At 36.0% G+C, this 16954-nt stretch overlaps 1 long non-coding RNA gene across 1 annotated transcript in view; it reads right to left on the minus strand.

Annotated features, from left to right (window-relative positions):
- Positions 1-347: 347 nt before the first annotated feature.
- LOC123001352 (uncharacterized) overlaps positions 348-16954 on the minus strand; it is a 227178-nt gene continuing 210571 nt past the window's right edge. The window contains exons 9-10 of the long non-coding RNA XR_006410150.3: positions 4839-5007; positions 348-713 (exon numbers count right to left, since the gene is read on the minus strand). This is a non-coding gene — a long non-coding RNA (uncharacterized LOC123001352). The remainder of the gene's footprint in view (positions 714-4838; positions 5008-16954) is intronic.

The following is a 16954-nucleotide window of genomic DNA, read 5'->3' on the forward strand; positions in this document are numbered from 1 at the left end:
ATACACAAAAATAAACTCAAAATGGATTAAAGACCTAAATGTAAAACCTGAAATCAGGACTCCTAAAAGAAAACACAGGCAATAACCCTTTGAACATCAATCTTGGCAATATTTTTTGGGATACGTCTCCCCAAGCAAGGGAAACAAAGCAAAATAAACAATTGGGACTACACCAAACTAGAAAGCTTTTGTTTGCACAGCAAAGGAAACCATCAATACAACAAAAAGGCGACCAAATGAACGGAAGAAGATATTTGCAAATGATATATCTGATAAGTCATGGATATCATGAATGTCATGGTATCCTAAGTATATAAAAAACTCAAACCAGTCGACACCAAAAAAACCCCAAATAATCTGATTTTTAAAAATGGGCAGAGGACCTGAATAGACATTTTCCCAAAGAGATATACAGGCAACCAAGAGACAGATGAAAAGGTGCTCAACATCATTAATCATCAGGGAAAGGCAAATCAAAACCACAATGACATATCACCTTATACCAGTCAAGATGTCTAGTATCAAGAATACAAGAAATAACAAGTGTTGGCAAGGACATGGAGAAAAAGGCACCCTCATGCACTGTTGGTGGAAATGTAAAGTAGTGCACCTAGTCTGAAAAATAAAGGTTTTCCTCACCTTCGAAAAATGAGGTTCCTCAAAAAACTAAAAATAGAAGTACCATTTGATCCAGTAATTCTCTGGGTAATTACCTGAAAAAAATGAAAACATTAATTCAAAAAGATACATGCACCTGTATATTTAATACAGCATTGTTTACAATAGTAAAAATATGGAAGCAATCTAAGTGTCTGTCAATAGATGAATGGATAAAGAAGATGGGGTATAAACACACAATGGAAAGTTACTCAGCTGCTAAAAAAGACTACCTAGGGGATATTATGCTAAGTAAAATAAATCAGAGAGAGAAAGACAAATACCATATGATTTCACTTATAAGTAGAATCTAAAAAATGAAACAAATGGACAAACAAACAACAAAGAAACAGACTCATAGATATGGAGAACAAATTAGTGGTTGCCAGAGGGGAGTGGAGAGGAACATAGGTAAAATAGGCAAAGGGGATTAAGAGGTACAAACTTCCAGTTATAAAATAAATAAGTGATGGGATAAAAAGTACAGCATAAGGAATATAGTTAATAATATCATAATAAGTTTGTCCAGTGACAGATGGTAACTACACTTTTAGTGGTGAGGATTTCATAATGCATGTAATTGTCAAATCACTATGCTATACACCTGAAACTAATCTAATATTGTAGGTCAATTATACTTTAACGAAAATTTTTAAACAAAAGAAAGTGTAGCCTCTCTTCTTTTTTATCCCCAGATTTTGGCATATAGTAGATACTCAAATTTGTATTGAAGGGCTGAATTAATGATTGAATAAATTCTTATATCTTATGGTAGTAGTTTTAAAAATGTGGCTCTTGGGGGCACCTGGGTGGCTCAGATGGTTGAGCATATGCCTTTGGCTCAGATCATGATCCCAGGGTCCTAGGATCCAGCCCCGCATTGGGCTCCCTGCTCAGTGAGAAGCCTGCTTCTCCCTCTCCCCCTGCCCCTCCCCCTGCTTGTGCTCTCTCACACTCTCTGTCAAATAAATAAATAAAATCTTTAAAATAAAAATAAATAAAATAAAATAATAAAATAAAATGTGGTTTTTGGACCATCAGCATCAACATCATCTAAGAATTTCTTAGAAAGGGGGGCACCTGGGTGGCACAGCGGTTAAGCGTCTGCCTTCGGCTCAGGGCGTGATCCCAGCGTTATGGGATCGAGCCCCACATCAGGCTCTTCCGCTATGAGCCTGCTTCTTCCTCTCCCACTCCCCCTGCTTGTGTTCCCTCTCTCGCTGGCTGTCTCTATCTCTGTCAAATAAATAAATAAAATCTTTAAAAAAAAAAAAAAAAAGAATTTCTTAGAAAGGCACATTTCTGAATCCAATTCCAGACTTATTGAATCAGAAACTTTGGAGCCCTGGCAATCTGAATTTTAAAGGTCTTCAGGTGATTCTGATGTAGGCTAAAACTAAGAACCACTACTTTATATGACTACAGATCTTAGTGCCTCAACGTGAAATAACTGACTTTGATAAAGTGTATGGGGAGAAAGAGTTCTTTATCTCATAAACAAATTGAGTTATTTCCTTTAAATATTATTGTAATAACAACTGATATTTTTTAAATGGAAACTGTTTCATTATTTGGATTCTAAATTTTGCAACATTGCAAATAGAAACTCACTAATTCATCAACATTAATATTGATAATATAGTAATTATAACTTTTTAAAAATATAATTTTTAAGTAACATTTTAAATATTTAGGGTGCTCCATCAAGAAATATATCAGGTAATGTGATGCACTTATATGGTATACCATTAGTAGCATTTGTCAAAAATTAGCGGTAGTCCTACTGCATCCAATATTACTCACGTAGTGATGACATGGAAAGAAAGACTTAAACACAACGTGAATCCCTAATGTTTACTTGTCACCTACAATTTGATGAATCATTCTCAACAACTTAAGAACTTCCATAAACTTCTAATAAAATAATGAAAAGGAATTATCTCTAACGGACAATACTTTTTCATTGTCCTTTATTTTCTTCAACTCCAAGTGTCAGGGACTGGGAGCAATGATCTGTAACTGAGTTAGATTTGTCAAAGAAATACACCAGAATCCACTTTAACACAAACACTTCCAAGAATTCTCTCACATATGTAAACAGCCTCCTTGAAATCAGGTTTTAACTACAATTTTTCAGTCTCTGAATGTTTTTATTTTATAATATACTGTTCAAAGGGTAGTAGGGGGAAAAAAAAGAATCTTGTTACTCATAGAATTAGAACCAAAGAATAATCCACTATACAATCTGCTTATACTCATAATAAACTACATTAAATAGCAAAAACTGTATTTACATCAATGGTAAGATGTTTTCAAATTATGTGGTCTACAATCATGGCCTGTGCTCTCATTTGGTTGTAAAAAGCTACCCATTTCTTGTAACACAAACTGAGAGCTTAGAATATGCACATGGCCTATCCAGACCTCATGAAGTCACTGTGTGGCCCCTGAATAATTACTAGGCCCAGGTTTCCCCTGGGGAGTCCAGCCAGATTTGTGGACAAGATGAGTGTGATTGTTTGGAATCTAATGGAGTATATCATAATCACAGTAAAATTTTAAAGTTACGATGAAGGACAATACTATTTCAAGGTCTCTGTAACAAGTATAATATGATGTGGACATAAAAACTTCTATTTATGAGAATAGAAATAAAAATCTATATAGTCATGCTAATACTTCTGTGGTTTGTTGCTTATATTCAAAACATGAAGGAAAAGCTAAGTTTCTATGAGTGGAATTACAAAATATAAAGATGTCTTTTTTTCCCCAGCCCATGTTCATCGCCTTTTTGAATTCTATGGATCTGGGACACCCAGTTAAGAACTCTAGCACAAGGGGTGCCTGGAGGGCTGAGTCAGTTAATCGGCTGCCTTCAGCTCAGGTCATGATCCTGGAATCTGGGGATTGAGCCCTATGTCAGGCTCCCTGCTCAGCAGGGAGTCTGCTTCTCTCTCTTCTTCTGTTTCTCCCCCCACTCCTGCTCGTGCTCGCTCTCTTTCTCTCTTGTTCACTCTCTCTCTCAAATAAATAAAATCTAAAAAGAAAAAAAAAAACTCTAGTGTGAAAGAATGTTATGCAATATCATGAAATTATTATCAAAGAAAGAGAATGGGAAATTCCACAGGCCATATGATCTAGTTACTTCAAAAAACATAACGATATGCAACAAATTTCTAAAACACTTAGGAGGCATTCAACCAAATGCAATGTCAAGATCTCAATTCAAATAAACCAACTATAGAACATATTTGGAAACTCTCAGGTAAAAATGGTCATGGATGGGGTATTACATTTATTTGGTTAAATATAACAATGATATGATTAGGCTTAAAAATTCTTTTTTAGCAGAGATATATACTCAAGTTACTGTGGATGAAAACTAATATGTTATCTTCGATTTGATTTAAAATACACCAGGATAAAAAGTGAGGGAAGGAATTGATGAAATAAGAGTAGCAGAATATTGGCAGTTGTTAAAGCTGGGTACATGGGGTTCAATTATACCATACTTAATTATTTTATTGATTTCAAAATTTCTGTAATAAATAGACACCTAAGGATGAAAAGTTGCCAGAAGCCTTTAAGATGGGAGAAATGTAACCTAACTTAGTTGGCAATGAAGCTCCTAGAGGGCTGTATTGGGCACCTCTTTGCCACACCTCACAGCCACTTAACCCACCCTTTTATTGCAGTCAGAACTACATCTCCCCACTGTGCAGAGGTGTAAATGGCAGCATCCTGACTCAGTTGCTTCTAATCTCTCTCTCTTCCTAGCAAGGAGATGATTTTCTGTGATCCCACTGCTGGATTGCCAACAGGAATACATTCAGCAATTCTGTTACACAGGCAAACCTGGTGTGCAAAGGAGTTAACACTAAAGGTTGACCTTTGACCAATGAGGGATGGGGCTTATGAAAATTACTCCCTTTTTCTCTTCCTCCAGGAGACAATTCTGGAGGGTTTGACCAGACTCCTCAACAGGTCTTTAATGGAACGCAACCCCAGTAGCTCACAGTGATCATAGCAACTATCCTTGGATTATGTGTTTCACTCAGTCTGCAGCTCCACTGATGGAAAGACTTAGCAAAATAAGCTGGCTGGACATAAGCCCTTGTCTCAAGCTCTGCTTCTTTGGGAATTAATCAAGAGAGTAAAAGGGAAATTAAATTATAAACTACCTGGGCACCTGGGTGGCTCAGTCAGTTAAGCATCTGCCTTCAGCTCGGGTCATGATCCTGGGGTCCTGGGATCAAGCCCCGCATTGGGCTCCCTTCTCCACAGGCAGCCTGCTTCTCCATTTTCCTCTGCCTGCCACTCCCCGTGTTTGTGGTCACACACTCTCTCTCTCTGTCAAAAAAAAAAAGTAAAATCTTTGAAGAAAAAAAAAGATTATAAACTATGGCATTTTTTTTTAAGCATTAAACAAGCCACTAAAAATACTATTAGTTGGGTACTTTGGAAAGCAAACTCTGAGATGAAAAGTTTTATTGAACAGGAATGCTTATAAAAGATAAAAGGTGAAGGAAGCAGAATGTCACAGAGAAAAGCCTGAAACCCCAATGAAAGGAAAAGAGAGCTAAGAAGTATTAGGCAGGGAGATCTTCTAACAGTGACACAGAGCTGACAAAATCTCAGCCAGTCAACAGAGAGCTCTGGTACAAAGATGTTCCTTAGTGGAGTATTGTGCAGACATCCCAGGACCAGTACCCACGTTGTGCTCAGTCATGACTCTGAGCTGGCTGAGAATACCATGGAGCTGGACAAAAGGCTGAGAAAGACTGAAGGTACCCCCAGCTATATAGATTATCATCTCACTGTGCTAACTGCAATTGAACAAGTTCTCTCCCTCTTTTCTTAAAGATTTATTTATTTGAGAACATGTGTGTGCATATGCAAGAGGGAAGGGAAAAAGGAGAGGGAAAGAATCTCAAGTAGACTCTGTACTGAGCACCAAGCCTGATGCATGACCCTGAGATCCTGACCTGAGCCAAGACCAAGAGCCAGTTACTTAATCAACAGAGCCACCCAGGCACCCCTGAACAAGTTCTCTCTTGAAGACAGATTCAAACAGCCCACCTCCATGACTGCCAAATGTACATTTTGAAAAAGAAATTTTTTCTAATTCATTTATTTGATTACCCCTCTTCTTTGTAACCTCAATGAAAAGGTCTATAAAGATGAACTGAAATGCAGTAATTACTGAAAAATACAATTACACATTGTTGGTCAACCATGCTGAAATCGATAAAGAAAATCTCTGCCAACTCTATGAACTTTTAGAGCTATCTGTGGTAATATTTGGAGATGAGGGAAAAAGTGAGTACTGGTGATAAAAATAAATTTGAATTAATATTCTAAAGGTAGATATGGTGAATATGCATTCACAGTCCTACAGGAGTTTCTCAATGGTAGTGAAAGCAGTTGCCTAGCCAAAGATTATATGGACTCTCAGAGAATGAGTAAATGAAAATGTAAGTATATAAGCCAGGTGAGTGACATCTTGCAACAGAGCTAGGTGGGGCTTAGAGACGGACGCGTCTGTTATTCTCGCTAGAGAATAGCTTGTCCTCAAGGTTGGTGTGATCCACTTGCTGAGGACAGACTAGGAAAGGCAAAGGAAGTAACAATAAATCATTAGCACCAACATGTTTCTCACAGACTATGGCCTTCATTTCCAAAAGGGTATTTTCTGGCTTTTTTAAATACATCCACAAGTTAGAGCCAATATGAGATGATGTGATTGTAATTCTTCAAAAACAGGATCAGTCTATAAGTAATTGAAGAGTTAACTGTTAACAATTACAAAGCATGCATAAGGGCACCACACAAAAAGTATCCGCATAAGCCTCACTTCATCACATGTACCATTGTAGAAAACCAACAATCGAAACCAGTAGCATTGGGACACCTGGGTGGCTCAGTTGGTTAAGTGTCAGGCTCTTGATTTCGGCTCAGGTCACGATCTCAGGTTTGTGAGATGGAGCCCCACATCAGGCTCCATGCTCAGCAGGGAGTCTGCTTGGGATTCTCTTTCTCCCTCTGCCTCGCCCCTCCTCCTGCTTGTGCTCGCTCTCTCGCTCTAAATAAAATCTTTTTTTTTTAAGATTTTATTTATTTTTTTGTTAGAGAGAGAGCAAGAGATTTTAAGATTTTATTTATTTATTTGACAGAGAGAGTGAGAGAGCACAAGCAGGGGGGTAGCAGGCAGAGGGAGAAGCAGACTCCCCACTGAGCAAGGAGCCCAAATGGGGGCTCAATCCCTGGACCTTGGGATCATGACCTGAGCTGAAGGCAGATGCTTAACCAACTGAGCCACCCAGGCGTCTCTCCAAATAAAATCTTAAAAAAAAAAAATAGCATATATGTCTGTATATGTTATATGGAATCTTTTTCCTTTTAAAGTTCTGCCTCTCTTTATCATATTTAATCAACTTTAAATAGCATTTTGAAAGCGTATGACTGCATACTTGGTCATTCACCAAGCATTTCCAAGTAGTCTTTCTAAAGATTATCAATTTTTAACTCTATTCAATTTCAAGACAAAAACCAGTTGAAAGGTATTGAGGGGGTATAACTGAGGCAGCAGACCCCAGGTACCCAGCAAAGCCCAAGGGAAAGGCTTTGTTTGCTCACAGCTCTCCATGGCTTTTGAGAGACTGCCTTGCTGTTGCCGTTGTTGTTTTGTTTTGTTTTGTCTTTGAGAAACCATGTAATAGAGAAGAGGTCCTTTAGGCAATTTCTCTGGGGAATAACAATCACAGATATTCCTAAAGAAAAATGAGTGTCTTCCCCTTCCCTGTCACAACTCAGAAAAAATCTTTTGTTATGGTCATTAGAAGTAAAAACAGAACTCTGTCTGAAGAACAAATACAGAAAATACATCACTTGCCTTTCTAATATTCGAAGTTACTCATTAGAAAAATACTACCATAATTCAGTTAATTACATTGTCAATTGTGTACATAATTCTCCTTTGCTGTTTAGAATAACAGAAAATTATGTACTCAGAAAGCTGTGTAATAAGGATGTTGAGAGGAATAACAATTCTATAGCAACAGTCCAATTTATTATATAGATTTTTGTGTAATATTGATACCATTAATAAATTTTCCAGTGTTCTTGCTATTTTTTTCTACCTTTATAGAGCATAAAAGGAAAAGTCCAACCAAGCACTATTCCATTCTGTATTTATATTACAGCAAAAATCCTTAGATACCTGATAACCAGTTAACTAACCAAGCCACTGGAGATAAGTTTATACTTAGTTATTATATTTATATATAACAGAGCAAAATATAATCTGCTATTTATGGTTACTGCTTCACTGATTCTGAGAATAAATTTGTAAAGTCATATGTGCATGGCGTAACTGTTCCATTTTTGTTGTGTTCAGTAATATACTCAGAACATTCCAGTGATTAAGGGCTTGCCATATCACATTACCTAGTGATGAGCAACATCTCTTATTCAGTGATAAGCAACAAATTTTTTCCATGCTTACCTCATGTCATTTTCTAATCATAAAGATCCCATAGATGCAGAACCAACAAATCCTTGATGGCAGAAGGAAGATAATAGAATGACAAAAGGAAGGTCATAAAAATGTCTGATAGGAAAATGAAGTGAAAGGGGCATCATCCGGCATTGAATAATCAGTTTACCACTCCCTGTTCAGAAAGGTCCAAGTACTAGTACTGTCCAGAGATTCAAGAATCCTCCACACACATGTGGCCTTTCTTTAAGTCAGCAACCACAAGCTCTAAATAAATATTTACCATACGCTTGGCTTTGAATTTAGTACTATATGGGATACAGATACACACAAATGTCTGATAGTCAAGGAGTTTATAAACTGTTCATGACATCATAGCTAACATGCTAGTACCATGCATTAAGACCTAATGAGTGGCACTAATCTAATGTAATAGTAGTTTGACAAACTCAGTAGAGCTGAAGTGACCTTTATGGACTACGTAGAGCGTGTGGTGGGCCATAAGTGTTGGCCATGATTTTGTGAGATGAAAGGAAAAACAACTTCAAGTGTAGGAAATAAACACACAGGGTTAGGTTGACATTAGGTATCTTCCTGGAGATCATCTTCAGATTTTAATAGAATTGATAAATATGGCTTATGGAAGAGAATGTGGATAAGCATTTTAGAATACAGGGAGGAGAGGAATAAATGTTTTCTACAGAGGAAAAGAGAAAGACAAACACCAAATGAGAGGCTCACTGATACAAAGCAGTGAGAGAAAAATGGATACTTGATACAGGGCAGAAGAAGTAAAGGCGACATACGCACAACTTGTGTGTCTGAGCAATGTGTTAAATGTCTTATTTAAAATCCAGCTGCATTGGGCATCAGTGGCTTTATTGCAGTGTCCTCCAGATATCCATGATGGTATCCCAAGGCACTGTCTTAATATGCCAGTCAACCAAGACCAGGCTATAACTTTGGACATCATTCTTATTAAAGACTGGTGATAATGGGAGAGAATTCTTGAATAGTAAGTGACTTTTACTGTGATATCGAGTAGCCCAAATCTTAAGAGCTATTTACCCTGGCCTGCCTCCCCATGTCCAGAGGAACTTAGACCCCACCCCCAGAAACTCTCCTTGTATCTCCAAGTCTCAGAAATTTCTCTGCCCTGATTGAGGTACCCATTAAAGGATTTTTAGATTGTTAGAAAGGTTAAAACTCATTTCCTTCAGGAGGCAAGTTTCAGGCAAGTAATTCTCTTCCATTATCTCAGCAAACTTCCATGTCAAATCTTCCCATTTCTGATCCATCTAAAGCGATGACTCCTGCCCGTCTCTCCAGGCTCTTGAGCCTTTAGAGAATTCTCTTCTGACAAGTCTGGCAGCCACTACTGGCTATTGACCAGACAATCAAGCTGCTTTATTCTTCTGTGCCGTTGGGCACATTGGTATGCTGTTTTCCTGCCTTTTCTAAAGAATCAGTTTATGCATCATCTCTATGGTGAAATTTAGCTTAACACTGCAAAGCAATTTTTTTTCCATTCTTTTAAAAAAGTTTTAGTATTATTCTGGGCTAGTCACTGTTTTAGGAACTGGAAATATAGTGTTGAACAAAACAGGTAAGGTCTCTCTCTGTCCTCCAAATTGAGCATCCATTCTGAGAATTTGAAACATAAGAGAGCTCTTTCATCAATATTTCATGGATGTACCATGCACACATCTCCAAGAGTACAGTTGTTTATTTTTTTTCTATATCTCTTTCTCACTATATTATAAGCAACTTAAGAGCAAATACCGTCACCTGAGAATCTCAAGAGTCTCTAGTGCCTACCAACGAGCCGGAACACAGTTCTGCTCTTCAACACCCAAGGGCCGGGCTGTTATCAGTCAATGATGGTAGAATTACGTTTAACAAATTGACTTTTTCACATATCAAAATGTTTTTTAACATTATTATTCTTGTCATTTATGATAACATCTTTTAGGAAAACAGCTCAACTGATGAATAAGTTTGATAAACAATTGATCCCCTAAACCCAACACTAAAGAGTTTATTATTCTTCTAAGGACACATTCCCTCTAAAAATACTTTGTGAGTTGTATAAATATCATAAATCTTTTCCTAAATGATTTCTCAATTTATATTTTAGCCTCAATTCTGCCCTCCCTCTCAAGTATTTTTCTTCATAAATAGTCGCATTGAGATTTGGTGGGGAAGGGTGTTGGTGGTGGTTTTTCACTTGTTACTGTTGTTTTGCTTACTTTCTAACACAGCTTGTGGTTCATCTCTGAAAACTGGATAATGACCCAGAGAGAACAAAGAACATCAGTAATCCTATGATGTGTTCATTCTTTATCTTTTTTTTTATTTTTCACTCTAACTCAACAGTTTCTGCTCACCTCTCCTCTAAGATTTGGATCTGTAGGCTTTGCAAACTTCTATTTCTTAGTTTATATACCCTAACTTCTGAAAGAAAAAAAATGACTTTTATTTATCCAATTTTATCTCCACCAATTTTCTACAACTGTCACTTTCAGCTGCGGAGTTAAAAATGTTCTGTGGGGATGATGGCAACTTTTCTGCTCATCCCCTTTCCTCTCACAGGTGGGGGCCAAAAGCACCGTGCAAAAAATGGAGAAAGATTATAAGATATTATTTTTCTGGGACAACATAACTGATGTCATTTTGTATTCTTTCTCATCAACTTACAATCTTTATATTGCAATCTATGTTTACTATTTCTTTATATTTCAATGTATGGATACGACATAAATCCTTAACTAAAAATAAGTATTTCTGTCTACCACTCCTTTGTAACTTTTAAAAATCTCAATAATGAGCCCGTATCTCCTTGTTAAATATCACCCCCTCATTGCTGAGACATTTCACTGTATCTTCTAGCTTCCTGGAATTGCTCCTAGTGTATTTAATCCAAACTACCAAACATTTAGTATTAGAGCCATCTTGTCTCAGTCAAAAGGCAATCCAAATGTAGCTGTCCTGGATCAAATTCTCTAATTGTTAGACTAGTAACTGTCTATTTCAACTAATAATTTGCATTCAAGATTCCACTTGTAACTTTTCACTGATTTTGGCAAATCAATCTCACTTGTCAATTCCATATGGTTGTCTTCATCACACACTAATTTCAATTTCATTTTTACTTTAAAGCAACTTCATTTGTTTACTTTGAATATCAATATGGTATTTTTTTTACATGATAGAAGTATAATTTTCTGTCTTCTTCTTGACTTAGCTGCTGTGATCTACCACTTCCACTCGCTGAATAAGGCTGTGCTTCTCCCTCCATGTAAGAACACTCAGAAACTGTCTTAACCTTTTATTTTAAAATATTAAAGAAATGCCAATCCTCTCAACAACCATATTAAGGAATTATGGGGATAGCAACTGTCACATACTTTAAATAGGAAGAAGCTGGACTACAGATAAAAGCGTGCACTTTTTAGACAAATAAGTCAGTGATTGGTCTGGGAAAGGAGCCCAGGGAATTCTCATCCCATGTTAGCATATCAGTCAATAAACTCATTTTTATTTTCACTTAAGATAAAACCACAGTACTGGAAGCGCCTAGTTTCAGTCATGTCCTAGACAGAATTCAATCAACACGATGCCAAAGGAAAAGTTAATTTCACAAACGTTTATAGCAGAATTCTTTGTAATATGACTCCATGATTTTTTTTTTTTTAATGTTAGAGTCATCAAGCTGTAACTCTGTGTCTCAAATTAGAATTTAGACTAACCAGGAAAAATGGCGTGGAGTTCTTCTGGTAGAGAACAATTATCAGTGTCCTTGTGATATTCATAAAAGCTTTCTTTAACCATGCTATCCAGGTCCAAAGCTATCTTGTTCCTAAGTTGTCATTTATTTATTGGTTCATTCAATAATTATTTACCCAGCAGATATTATGTGCTTGTCCCCAGTGAAAAATTAGACATTATTCCTTTCACACAGCTTACACTCTTTTAGAGAAGACAGAAGCAACTATTTACAGTGTGTTAACTCTTCTGTTAGAAAATGTACAGAGCTCAATAGGAGGATTTGGTCAGAGCAACTTTATATGATTTCAGAACTTAGTGAGCTTTTCTAAAGGAAGCAATATCTTAAAGTGGGATTTGGAGGATAAAAAAAGAGATAACTCAGTCAAATAGGAGGTATGGTGGTTGAAGAATATTGCAGGTATGACAGGTACAGGGCCATAGATGAAAGACAGCATGGTACATTGCATGATCTGTAACAAGTTCAGCATGGGTGCAGTGCAAGAATGGAAAGTGACAGAGATAGGGCCAAAAAAAGATCCAAGGCCATCTATTTTGGAAAACAAAATAGAGCAGAGATCAACAAATTTTATGTAAAGAGCCAGGTAATAAGTATTTTAGGCTTTTTGGGCATGCAGTCTCTTACCTTAACTACTGCAGAGCTAAAGCAACCTGAGACAATATATAAATGAATATAATTCATTGCATATACAGATCAATTTGTAGAGAATTGACATCTTAAAAATAATCTTCTGACCCATGATCACAAGTCTATCTCTTCATTTATTTCGTTCTTTCATTTCACTCAACAGTGTTCTCTAGTCTTTCCCTTTTTTGGCCTTGCCCTTTTATGTCAGATTTATCTCTATTTCATATTTGAGATACCATTATAAATTGTATTATTTAATATTCCTATTTTGCATTGTTTGTATGTAGAAACATAATCAATTTTTAGATATGAATCTTGTATCCTGCAACATTGCTAAACTCACTTATTAGTTATAGTAGCTTGATTATGGGTTCCATAAAATATTCTACCAAGATAATTTTATTTTATACAAAAAAATTGCTTTCTTTTTAATCTGAATTTCTTTTCTTTCTTTTTTTTTTTTTTCTTACCATTTTGTACTGGCTAAAACCTGAAATGCAATATTGATTAATAGTGGTGGGATTGAATATGCTTACAATTTTTTTCATCTCAGAATCATAGCATTTAGTCTTTCACCCTCAAGTATGAGGTTCACTGTAGGTTTTTTATAGAAGACTTTTATCATGTTAAGGATTTTCCCTAAATTTGACGTGTGGCCACAGTGCCAGTTTTTTGGTCAAACACCAGCCTAGAAGTTATTATGAAGATATTTTTTAGGTGTGATTCACATTTAAATCAGTAGACATCAGTAGCTACCTGAGTAGACAGATCGCCCTCTTTAATGTGGAGGGGGTGTCTCATCTAATCAATTAAAGGCCTTAAGAGAAAAGACACCAAGTCCTCCAGAGAAGAAGGAATTCTGCCCCCAGACTGCCTTCAGACTCAAGACTGCAATCCCAACTCTTCCCTAGGTTTCCAGCCTGCCAGACTGCCCTGAAGATTTCAAACTTGCCACCCCCCACAATCACATGAGTTAATTTTTTTTAATAAATTTATTTTCTCCTCCCATCCCCCTACCCTCTCCCTCATCTTCATTTCCTTCCCTTTCACCAGATAGAGAGAGAGAGAGGTAGATAGACAGACAGATAGACAGACAATCTTAAGATTGGTTCTGTTTTTCCGGAGAATACTAATACACCTTCCATTCCTAGTTTGCTAAGTGTTTCTAACAGTAATGGATTTTATCAGAAGTTTTATCAAACATTTTTTTCTGCATGAATTGAGATGATTATATGGTTTTTCTCCTTAGTTTGTTCATGTAGTGAATCATATCTTTGATTTTCAAATATTAAATCAGATTTCTATTGCTGGAACGAACTCCAGTTGGGCATAATATTTATCATTTGTATGTATTATATTTCACTGGCTAAAATTTTGTCAATAAATTTTACATCTGTGTTCAGAAAGGTATTACTCTATATTTTTCTTTCCTTGTAGTGCATTTGTCTGCTTTTGGTGTCAGATAAAATGCTGGCCTCAAAGAATAAATTGGAAAATATTCATTCCTCTTCAATATTCTGGAAGAGTTTATGAACCATACGAAATTAACTCATTGGTCTGGTTTGTTTTCTTTTGTAAAATGCATAGATTTTTTGAAGTATACATGTCATCCTCAAATAAAAATTTTATTTCTTCCTTTCTAATCTCACTTTTTTTTTCCTTCTGGCTTTATTTTAGTAGCTAAGACTTTAATTTCAATGGTGAAAAAAAAGCAGTGAGAGTAATAAGTCTCTCCCCCATTTTAGACAGATTTTTCAGTCTTTTACCATTACATGTGATGTTAATTATAGGATTTTCTAGATGTCCTTAATCAGGTTGGGGATATCTTTCTGTATTCCTAGTTTTCTGGGAGATTTTGTTTGTTTGTTTAAATCATGAATTGGTGTTTAATTCTGTCACATAATTTTTATTCATCTTCAGGTCATCCTATTTTTTTCCCACTTTTTTTCTGTTAATGTGTTGAAATTACATTGATTGATTTCAAAGTTGCTTTCCAACCTTCACAACCTTACATTATGAATGAACTGCATTTGGTCAACATTTATTATCTTTGTTATATGTTGCTGCATATGATTTCCTCATTGCTAGGACTGCCATAACAAAAGACACAAAATGAGTGGCTCAAACAATAGAAATGCATTGTCTCAGAGTTCTGGAAGCTAGAATTTAGCAACATTTAAATGGCAAATTCTGTTTCCTGAGCAAGAGACAGCTGTTGAAATCCCTTCGCATTTCCTAGACCTCCCAGCTTCTGCTTTCCTCTAGGTTCTTTGGAGCCCTGTTTATCATACGCATATTTTAGGAAACATCTAAAGAGTTGAAGATAATATGTACATGTACACAGAACTGTCCATGCAGAATTTGGGGGTGGGCATCCCTTCTCTGAGCTTTTTCCCTTCCAAGAGCTTTCTCTTCAGTATCTACCTCCTCCCATCTTGTTCAACCTCTGCCTTTTCAGTCCATGAGACTGTACATTTGTACTGAATTCTATTACTCTGTATATCTCAGGAAACTGGGAACCATCCTCTAGGAGGAAAACCAATGAATAAGAGTATCATTTTGTTCACTTCCTTTCTTTTAAAAATTGTGTCTTATACAGTTTCTGATGCTTTTAATTGCTTTTAATATCTTTAAAAAGTTTTTTAAAAATCCAGAGTTATAATAGCTATCAACAGGACGATTACTTTAATAAAAGTTACTGTTACTGGAATGGGAACTCTAATCAATGTTCTTTCAGTTAAAAAAAGTTTTTTAAGGCAACCCCCCATAATTCCTATTTATTAATTTGTTATTTATTATAATTAATGTAATACATTTATCTTTGTTTAATTTGTAAGTTTGCTTTTATGAAATTCATAATTTTACAACATAATAAATCAAAAGGATTCTAAAATTACATTCAGTACTAGTAATGAGGCTAAAATATATATGCCTTATGTTTTAACATGATCCCATAATTTCAACATAATAACAGAATTTAACAAACATTAACATAATGCTTTAACACAAATCCTTCATTCTTAACATCATTTAAAACATAATTAGAGAAACAGAGGAACATAGGAGAAGGAAAGAAAAAATAAAATAAGATAAAGACAGAGAGAGAGACAAACCATAAGAGACTCTTCACTATAGGAAACTGAGTGTTGCTGTAGGGGAGGATGTAGTAATTGGGTGATACGCATTAAAGAGGGCACGTGATGTGATGAGCACTGGATGTTATATACAATAGATGAATCATAAATTCTACCCCTGGAACTAATAATAGGGTATATATTAAACTAAATTGTATTTAAATTTAAAAAATTTTTTAAAAAGCATAATTAGGGGTACCTGGGTGGCTCAGTCAGTTCACCTTCAAACTCATGATTTCAGCTCAGGTCATGATCTCAGGATTGTGAGATCAAGCCCTATATAAGGCTCTGCACACAGCCTGGAGTCTGTGAGATTCTCTCTCCCTTTCACTCTGCCCTTCTCCCTGCTCACCCACAGTCTTAAATAAATAAATAAATAAATAAATCTTTAAAAAACAGAAACAAAAAAAAACCAGAATTCAAAATATTATATGTGAGAGACTCCTCACCCTGCCCATGTTTTCATTGTCATTAGCATCCCTTGTTTCTCTTCCCTATTTTGTGCAGACAATACAGGAACATCCTTGCATTATCCATAACTTGATATAACTAAAAGAGGTCCAAAAGTCATGCTAAACGCAGAAGCCTAAAGACCGGAAACCAAACCAGACAGAAGGTGGAGGTGCAATGGCGTTGTTGGACTGCTACTAAGCTAAATTCTATCTCCCTCAAAGCAAAGACCGAATTAGGAACTAATCATCCTCTTTTTCTTCTTTCAATTTTCTTTCTTTCATCTATTAATTACACTTCTCTCAGACTACAGTGAGTAGGAGATAACTGACCACTAACTTAAGAAAAATGACTAAAGAAGTTTCTCTTTACTATATAGGAGAAATAAATCTATAGATAATTAATTATGTACTATTACTTTCTTCACCCTTTACTTTTAGTCTAGTGGGGAAGCACAAAATTACAGAATGCTGTTTTGACTTGCATAATACTAAGAGTAAGGTTTAGCATTGCATTCCCACAGAAATTTTTTTTCCATTTCCTATACTTGGTTTTTGTTTTTTGTTTTTTTTTTAATTCAAGTTAGTTAACATATAATGTAGTATTGGTTTCAGGAGTAGAATTCAGTGATTCATCACTTACATATAACACCCACTGCTCATCCAACAAGTGCCTTATTTAATACCCATTACCCATCTAGCTCATCGCCCACCTACCTTCCCTCCAGCAACCCTCAGGTTCTTAACTAACAAGTCTCTTGGGAGTGCCTGGGTGGCTCCGTCAGTTAAGCGTCTGCCTTTGGCT

Source organism: Ursus arctos, unplaced genomic scaffold (genome assembly GCF_023065955.2).
Source record: "Ursus arctos isolate Adak ecotype North America unplaced genomic scaffold, UrsArc2.0 scaffold_13, whole genome shotgun sequence".
NCBI lineage: Eukaryota > Metazoa > Chordata > Mammalia > Carnivora > Ursidae > Ursus > Ursus arctos.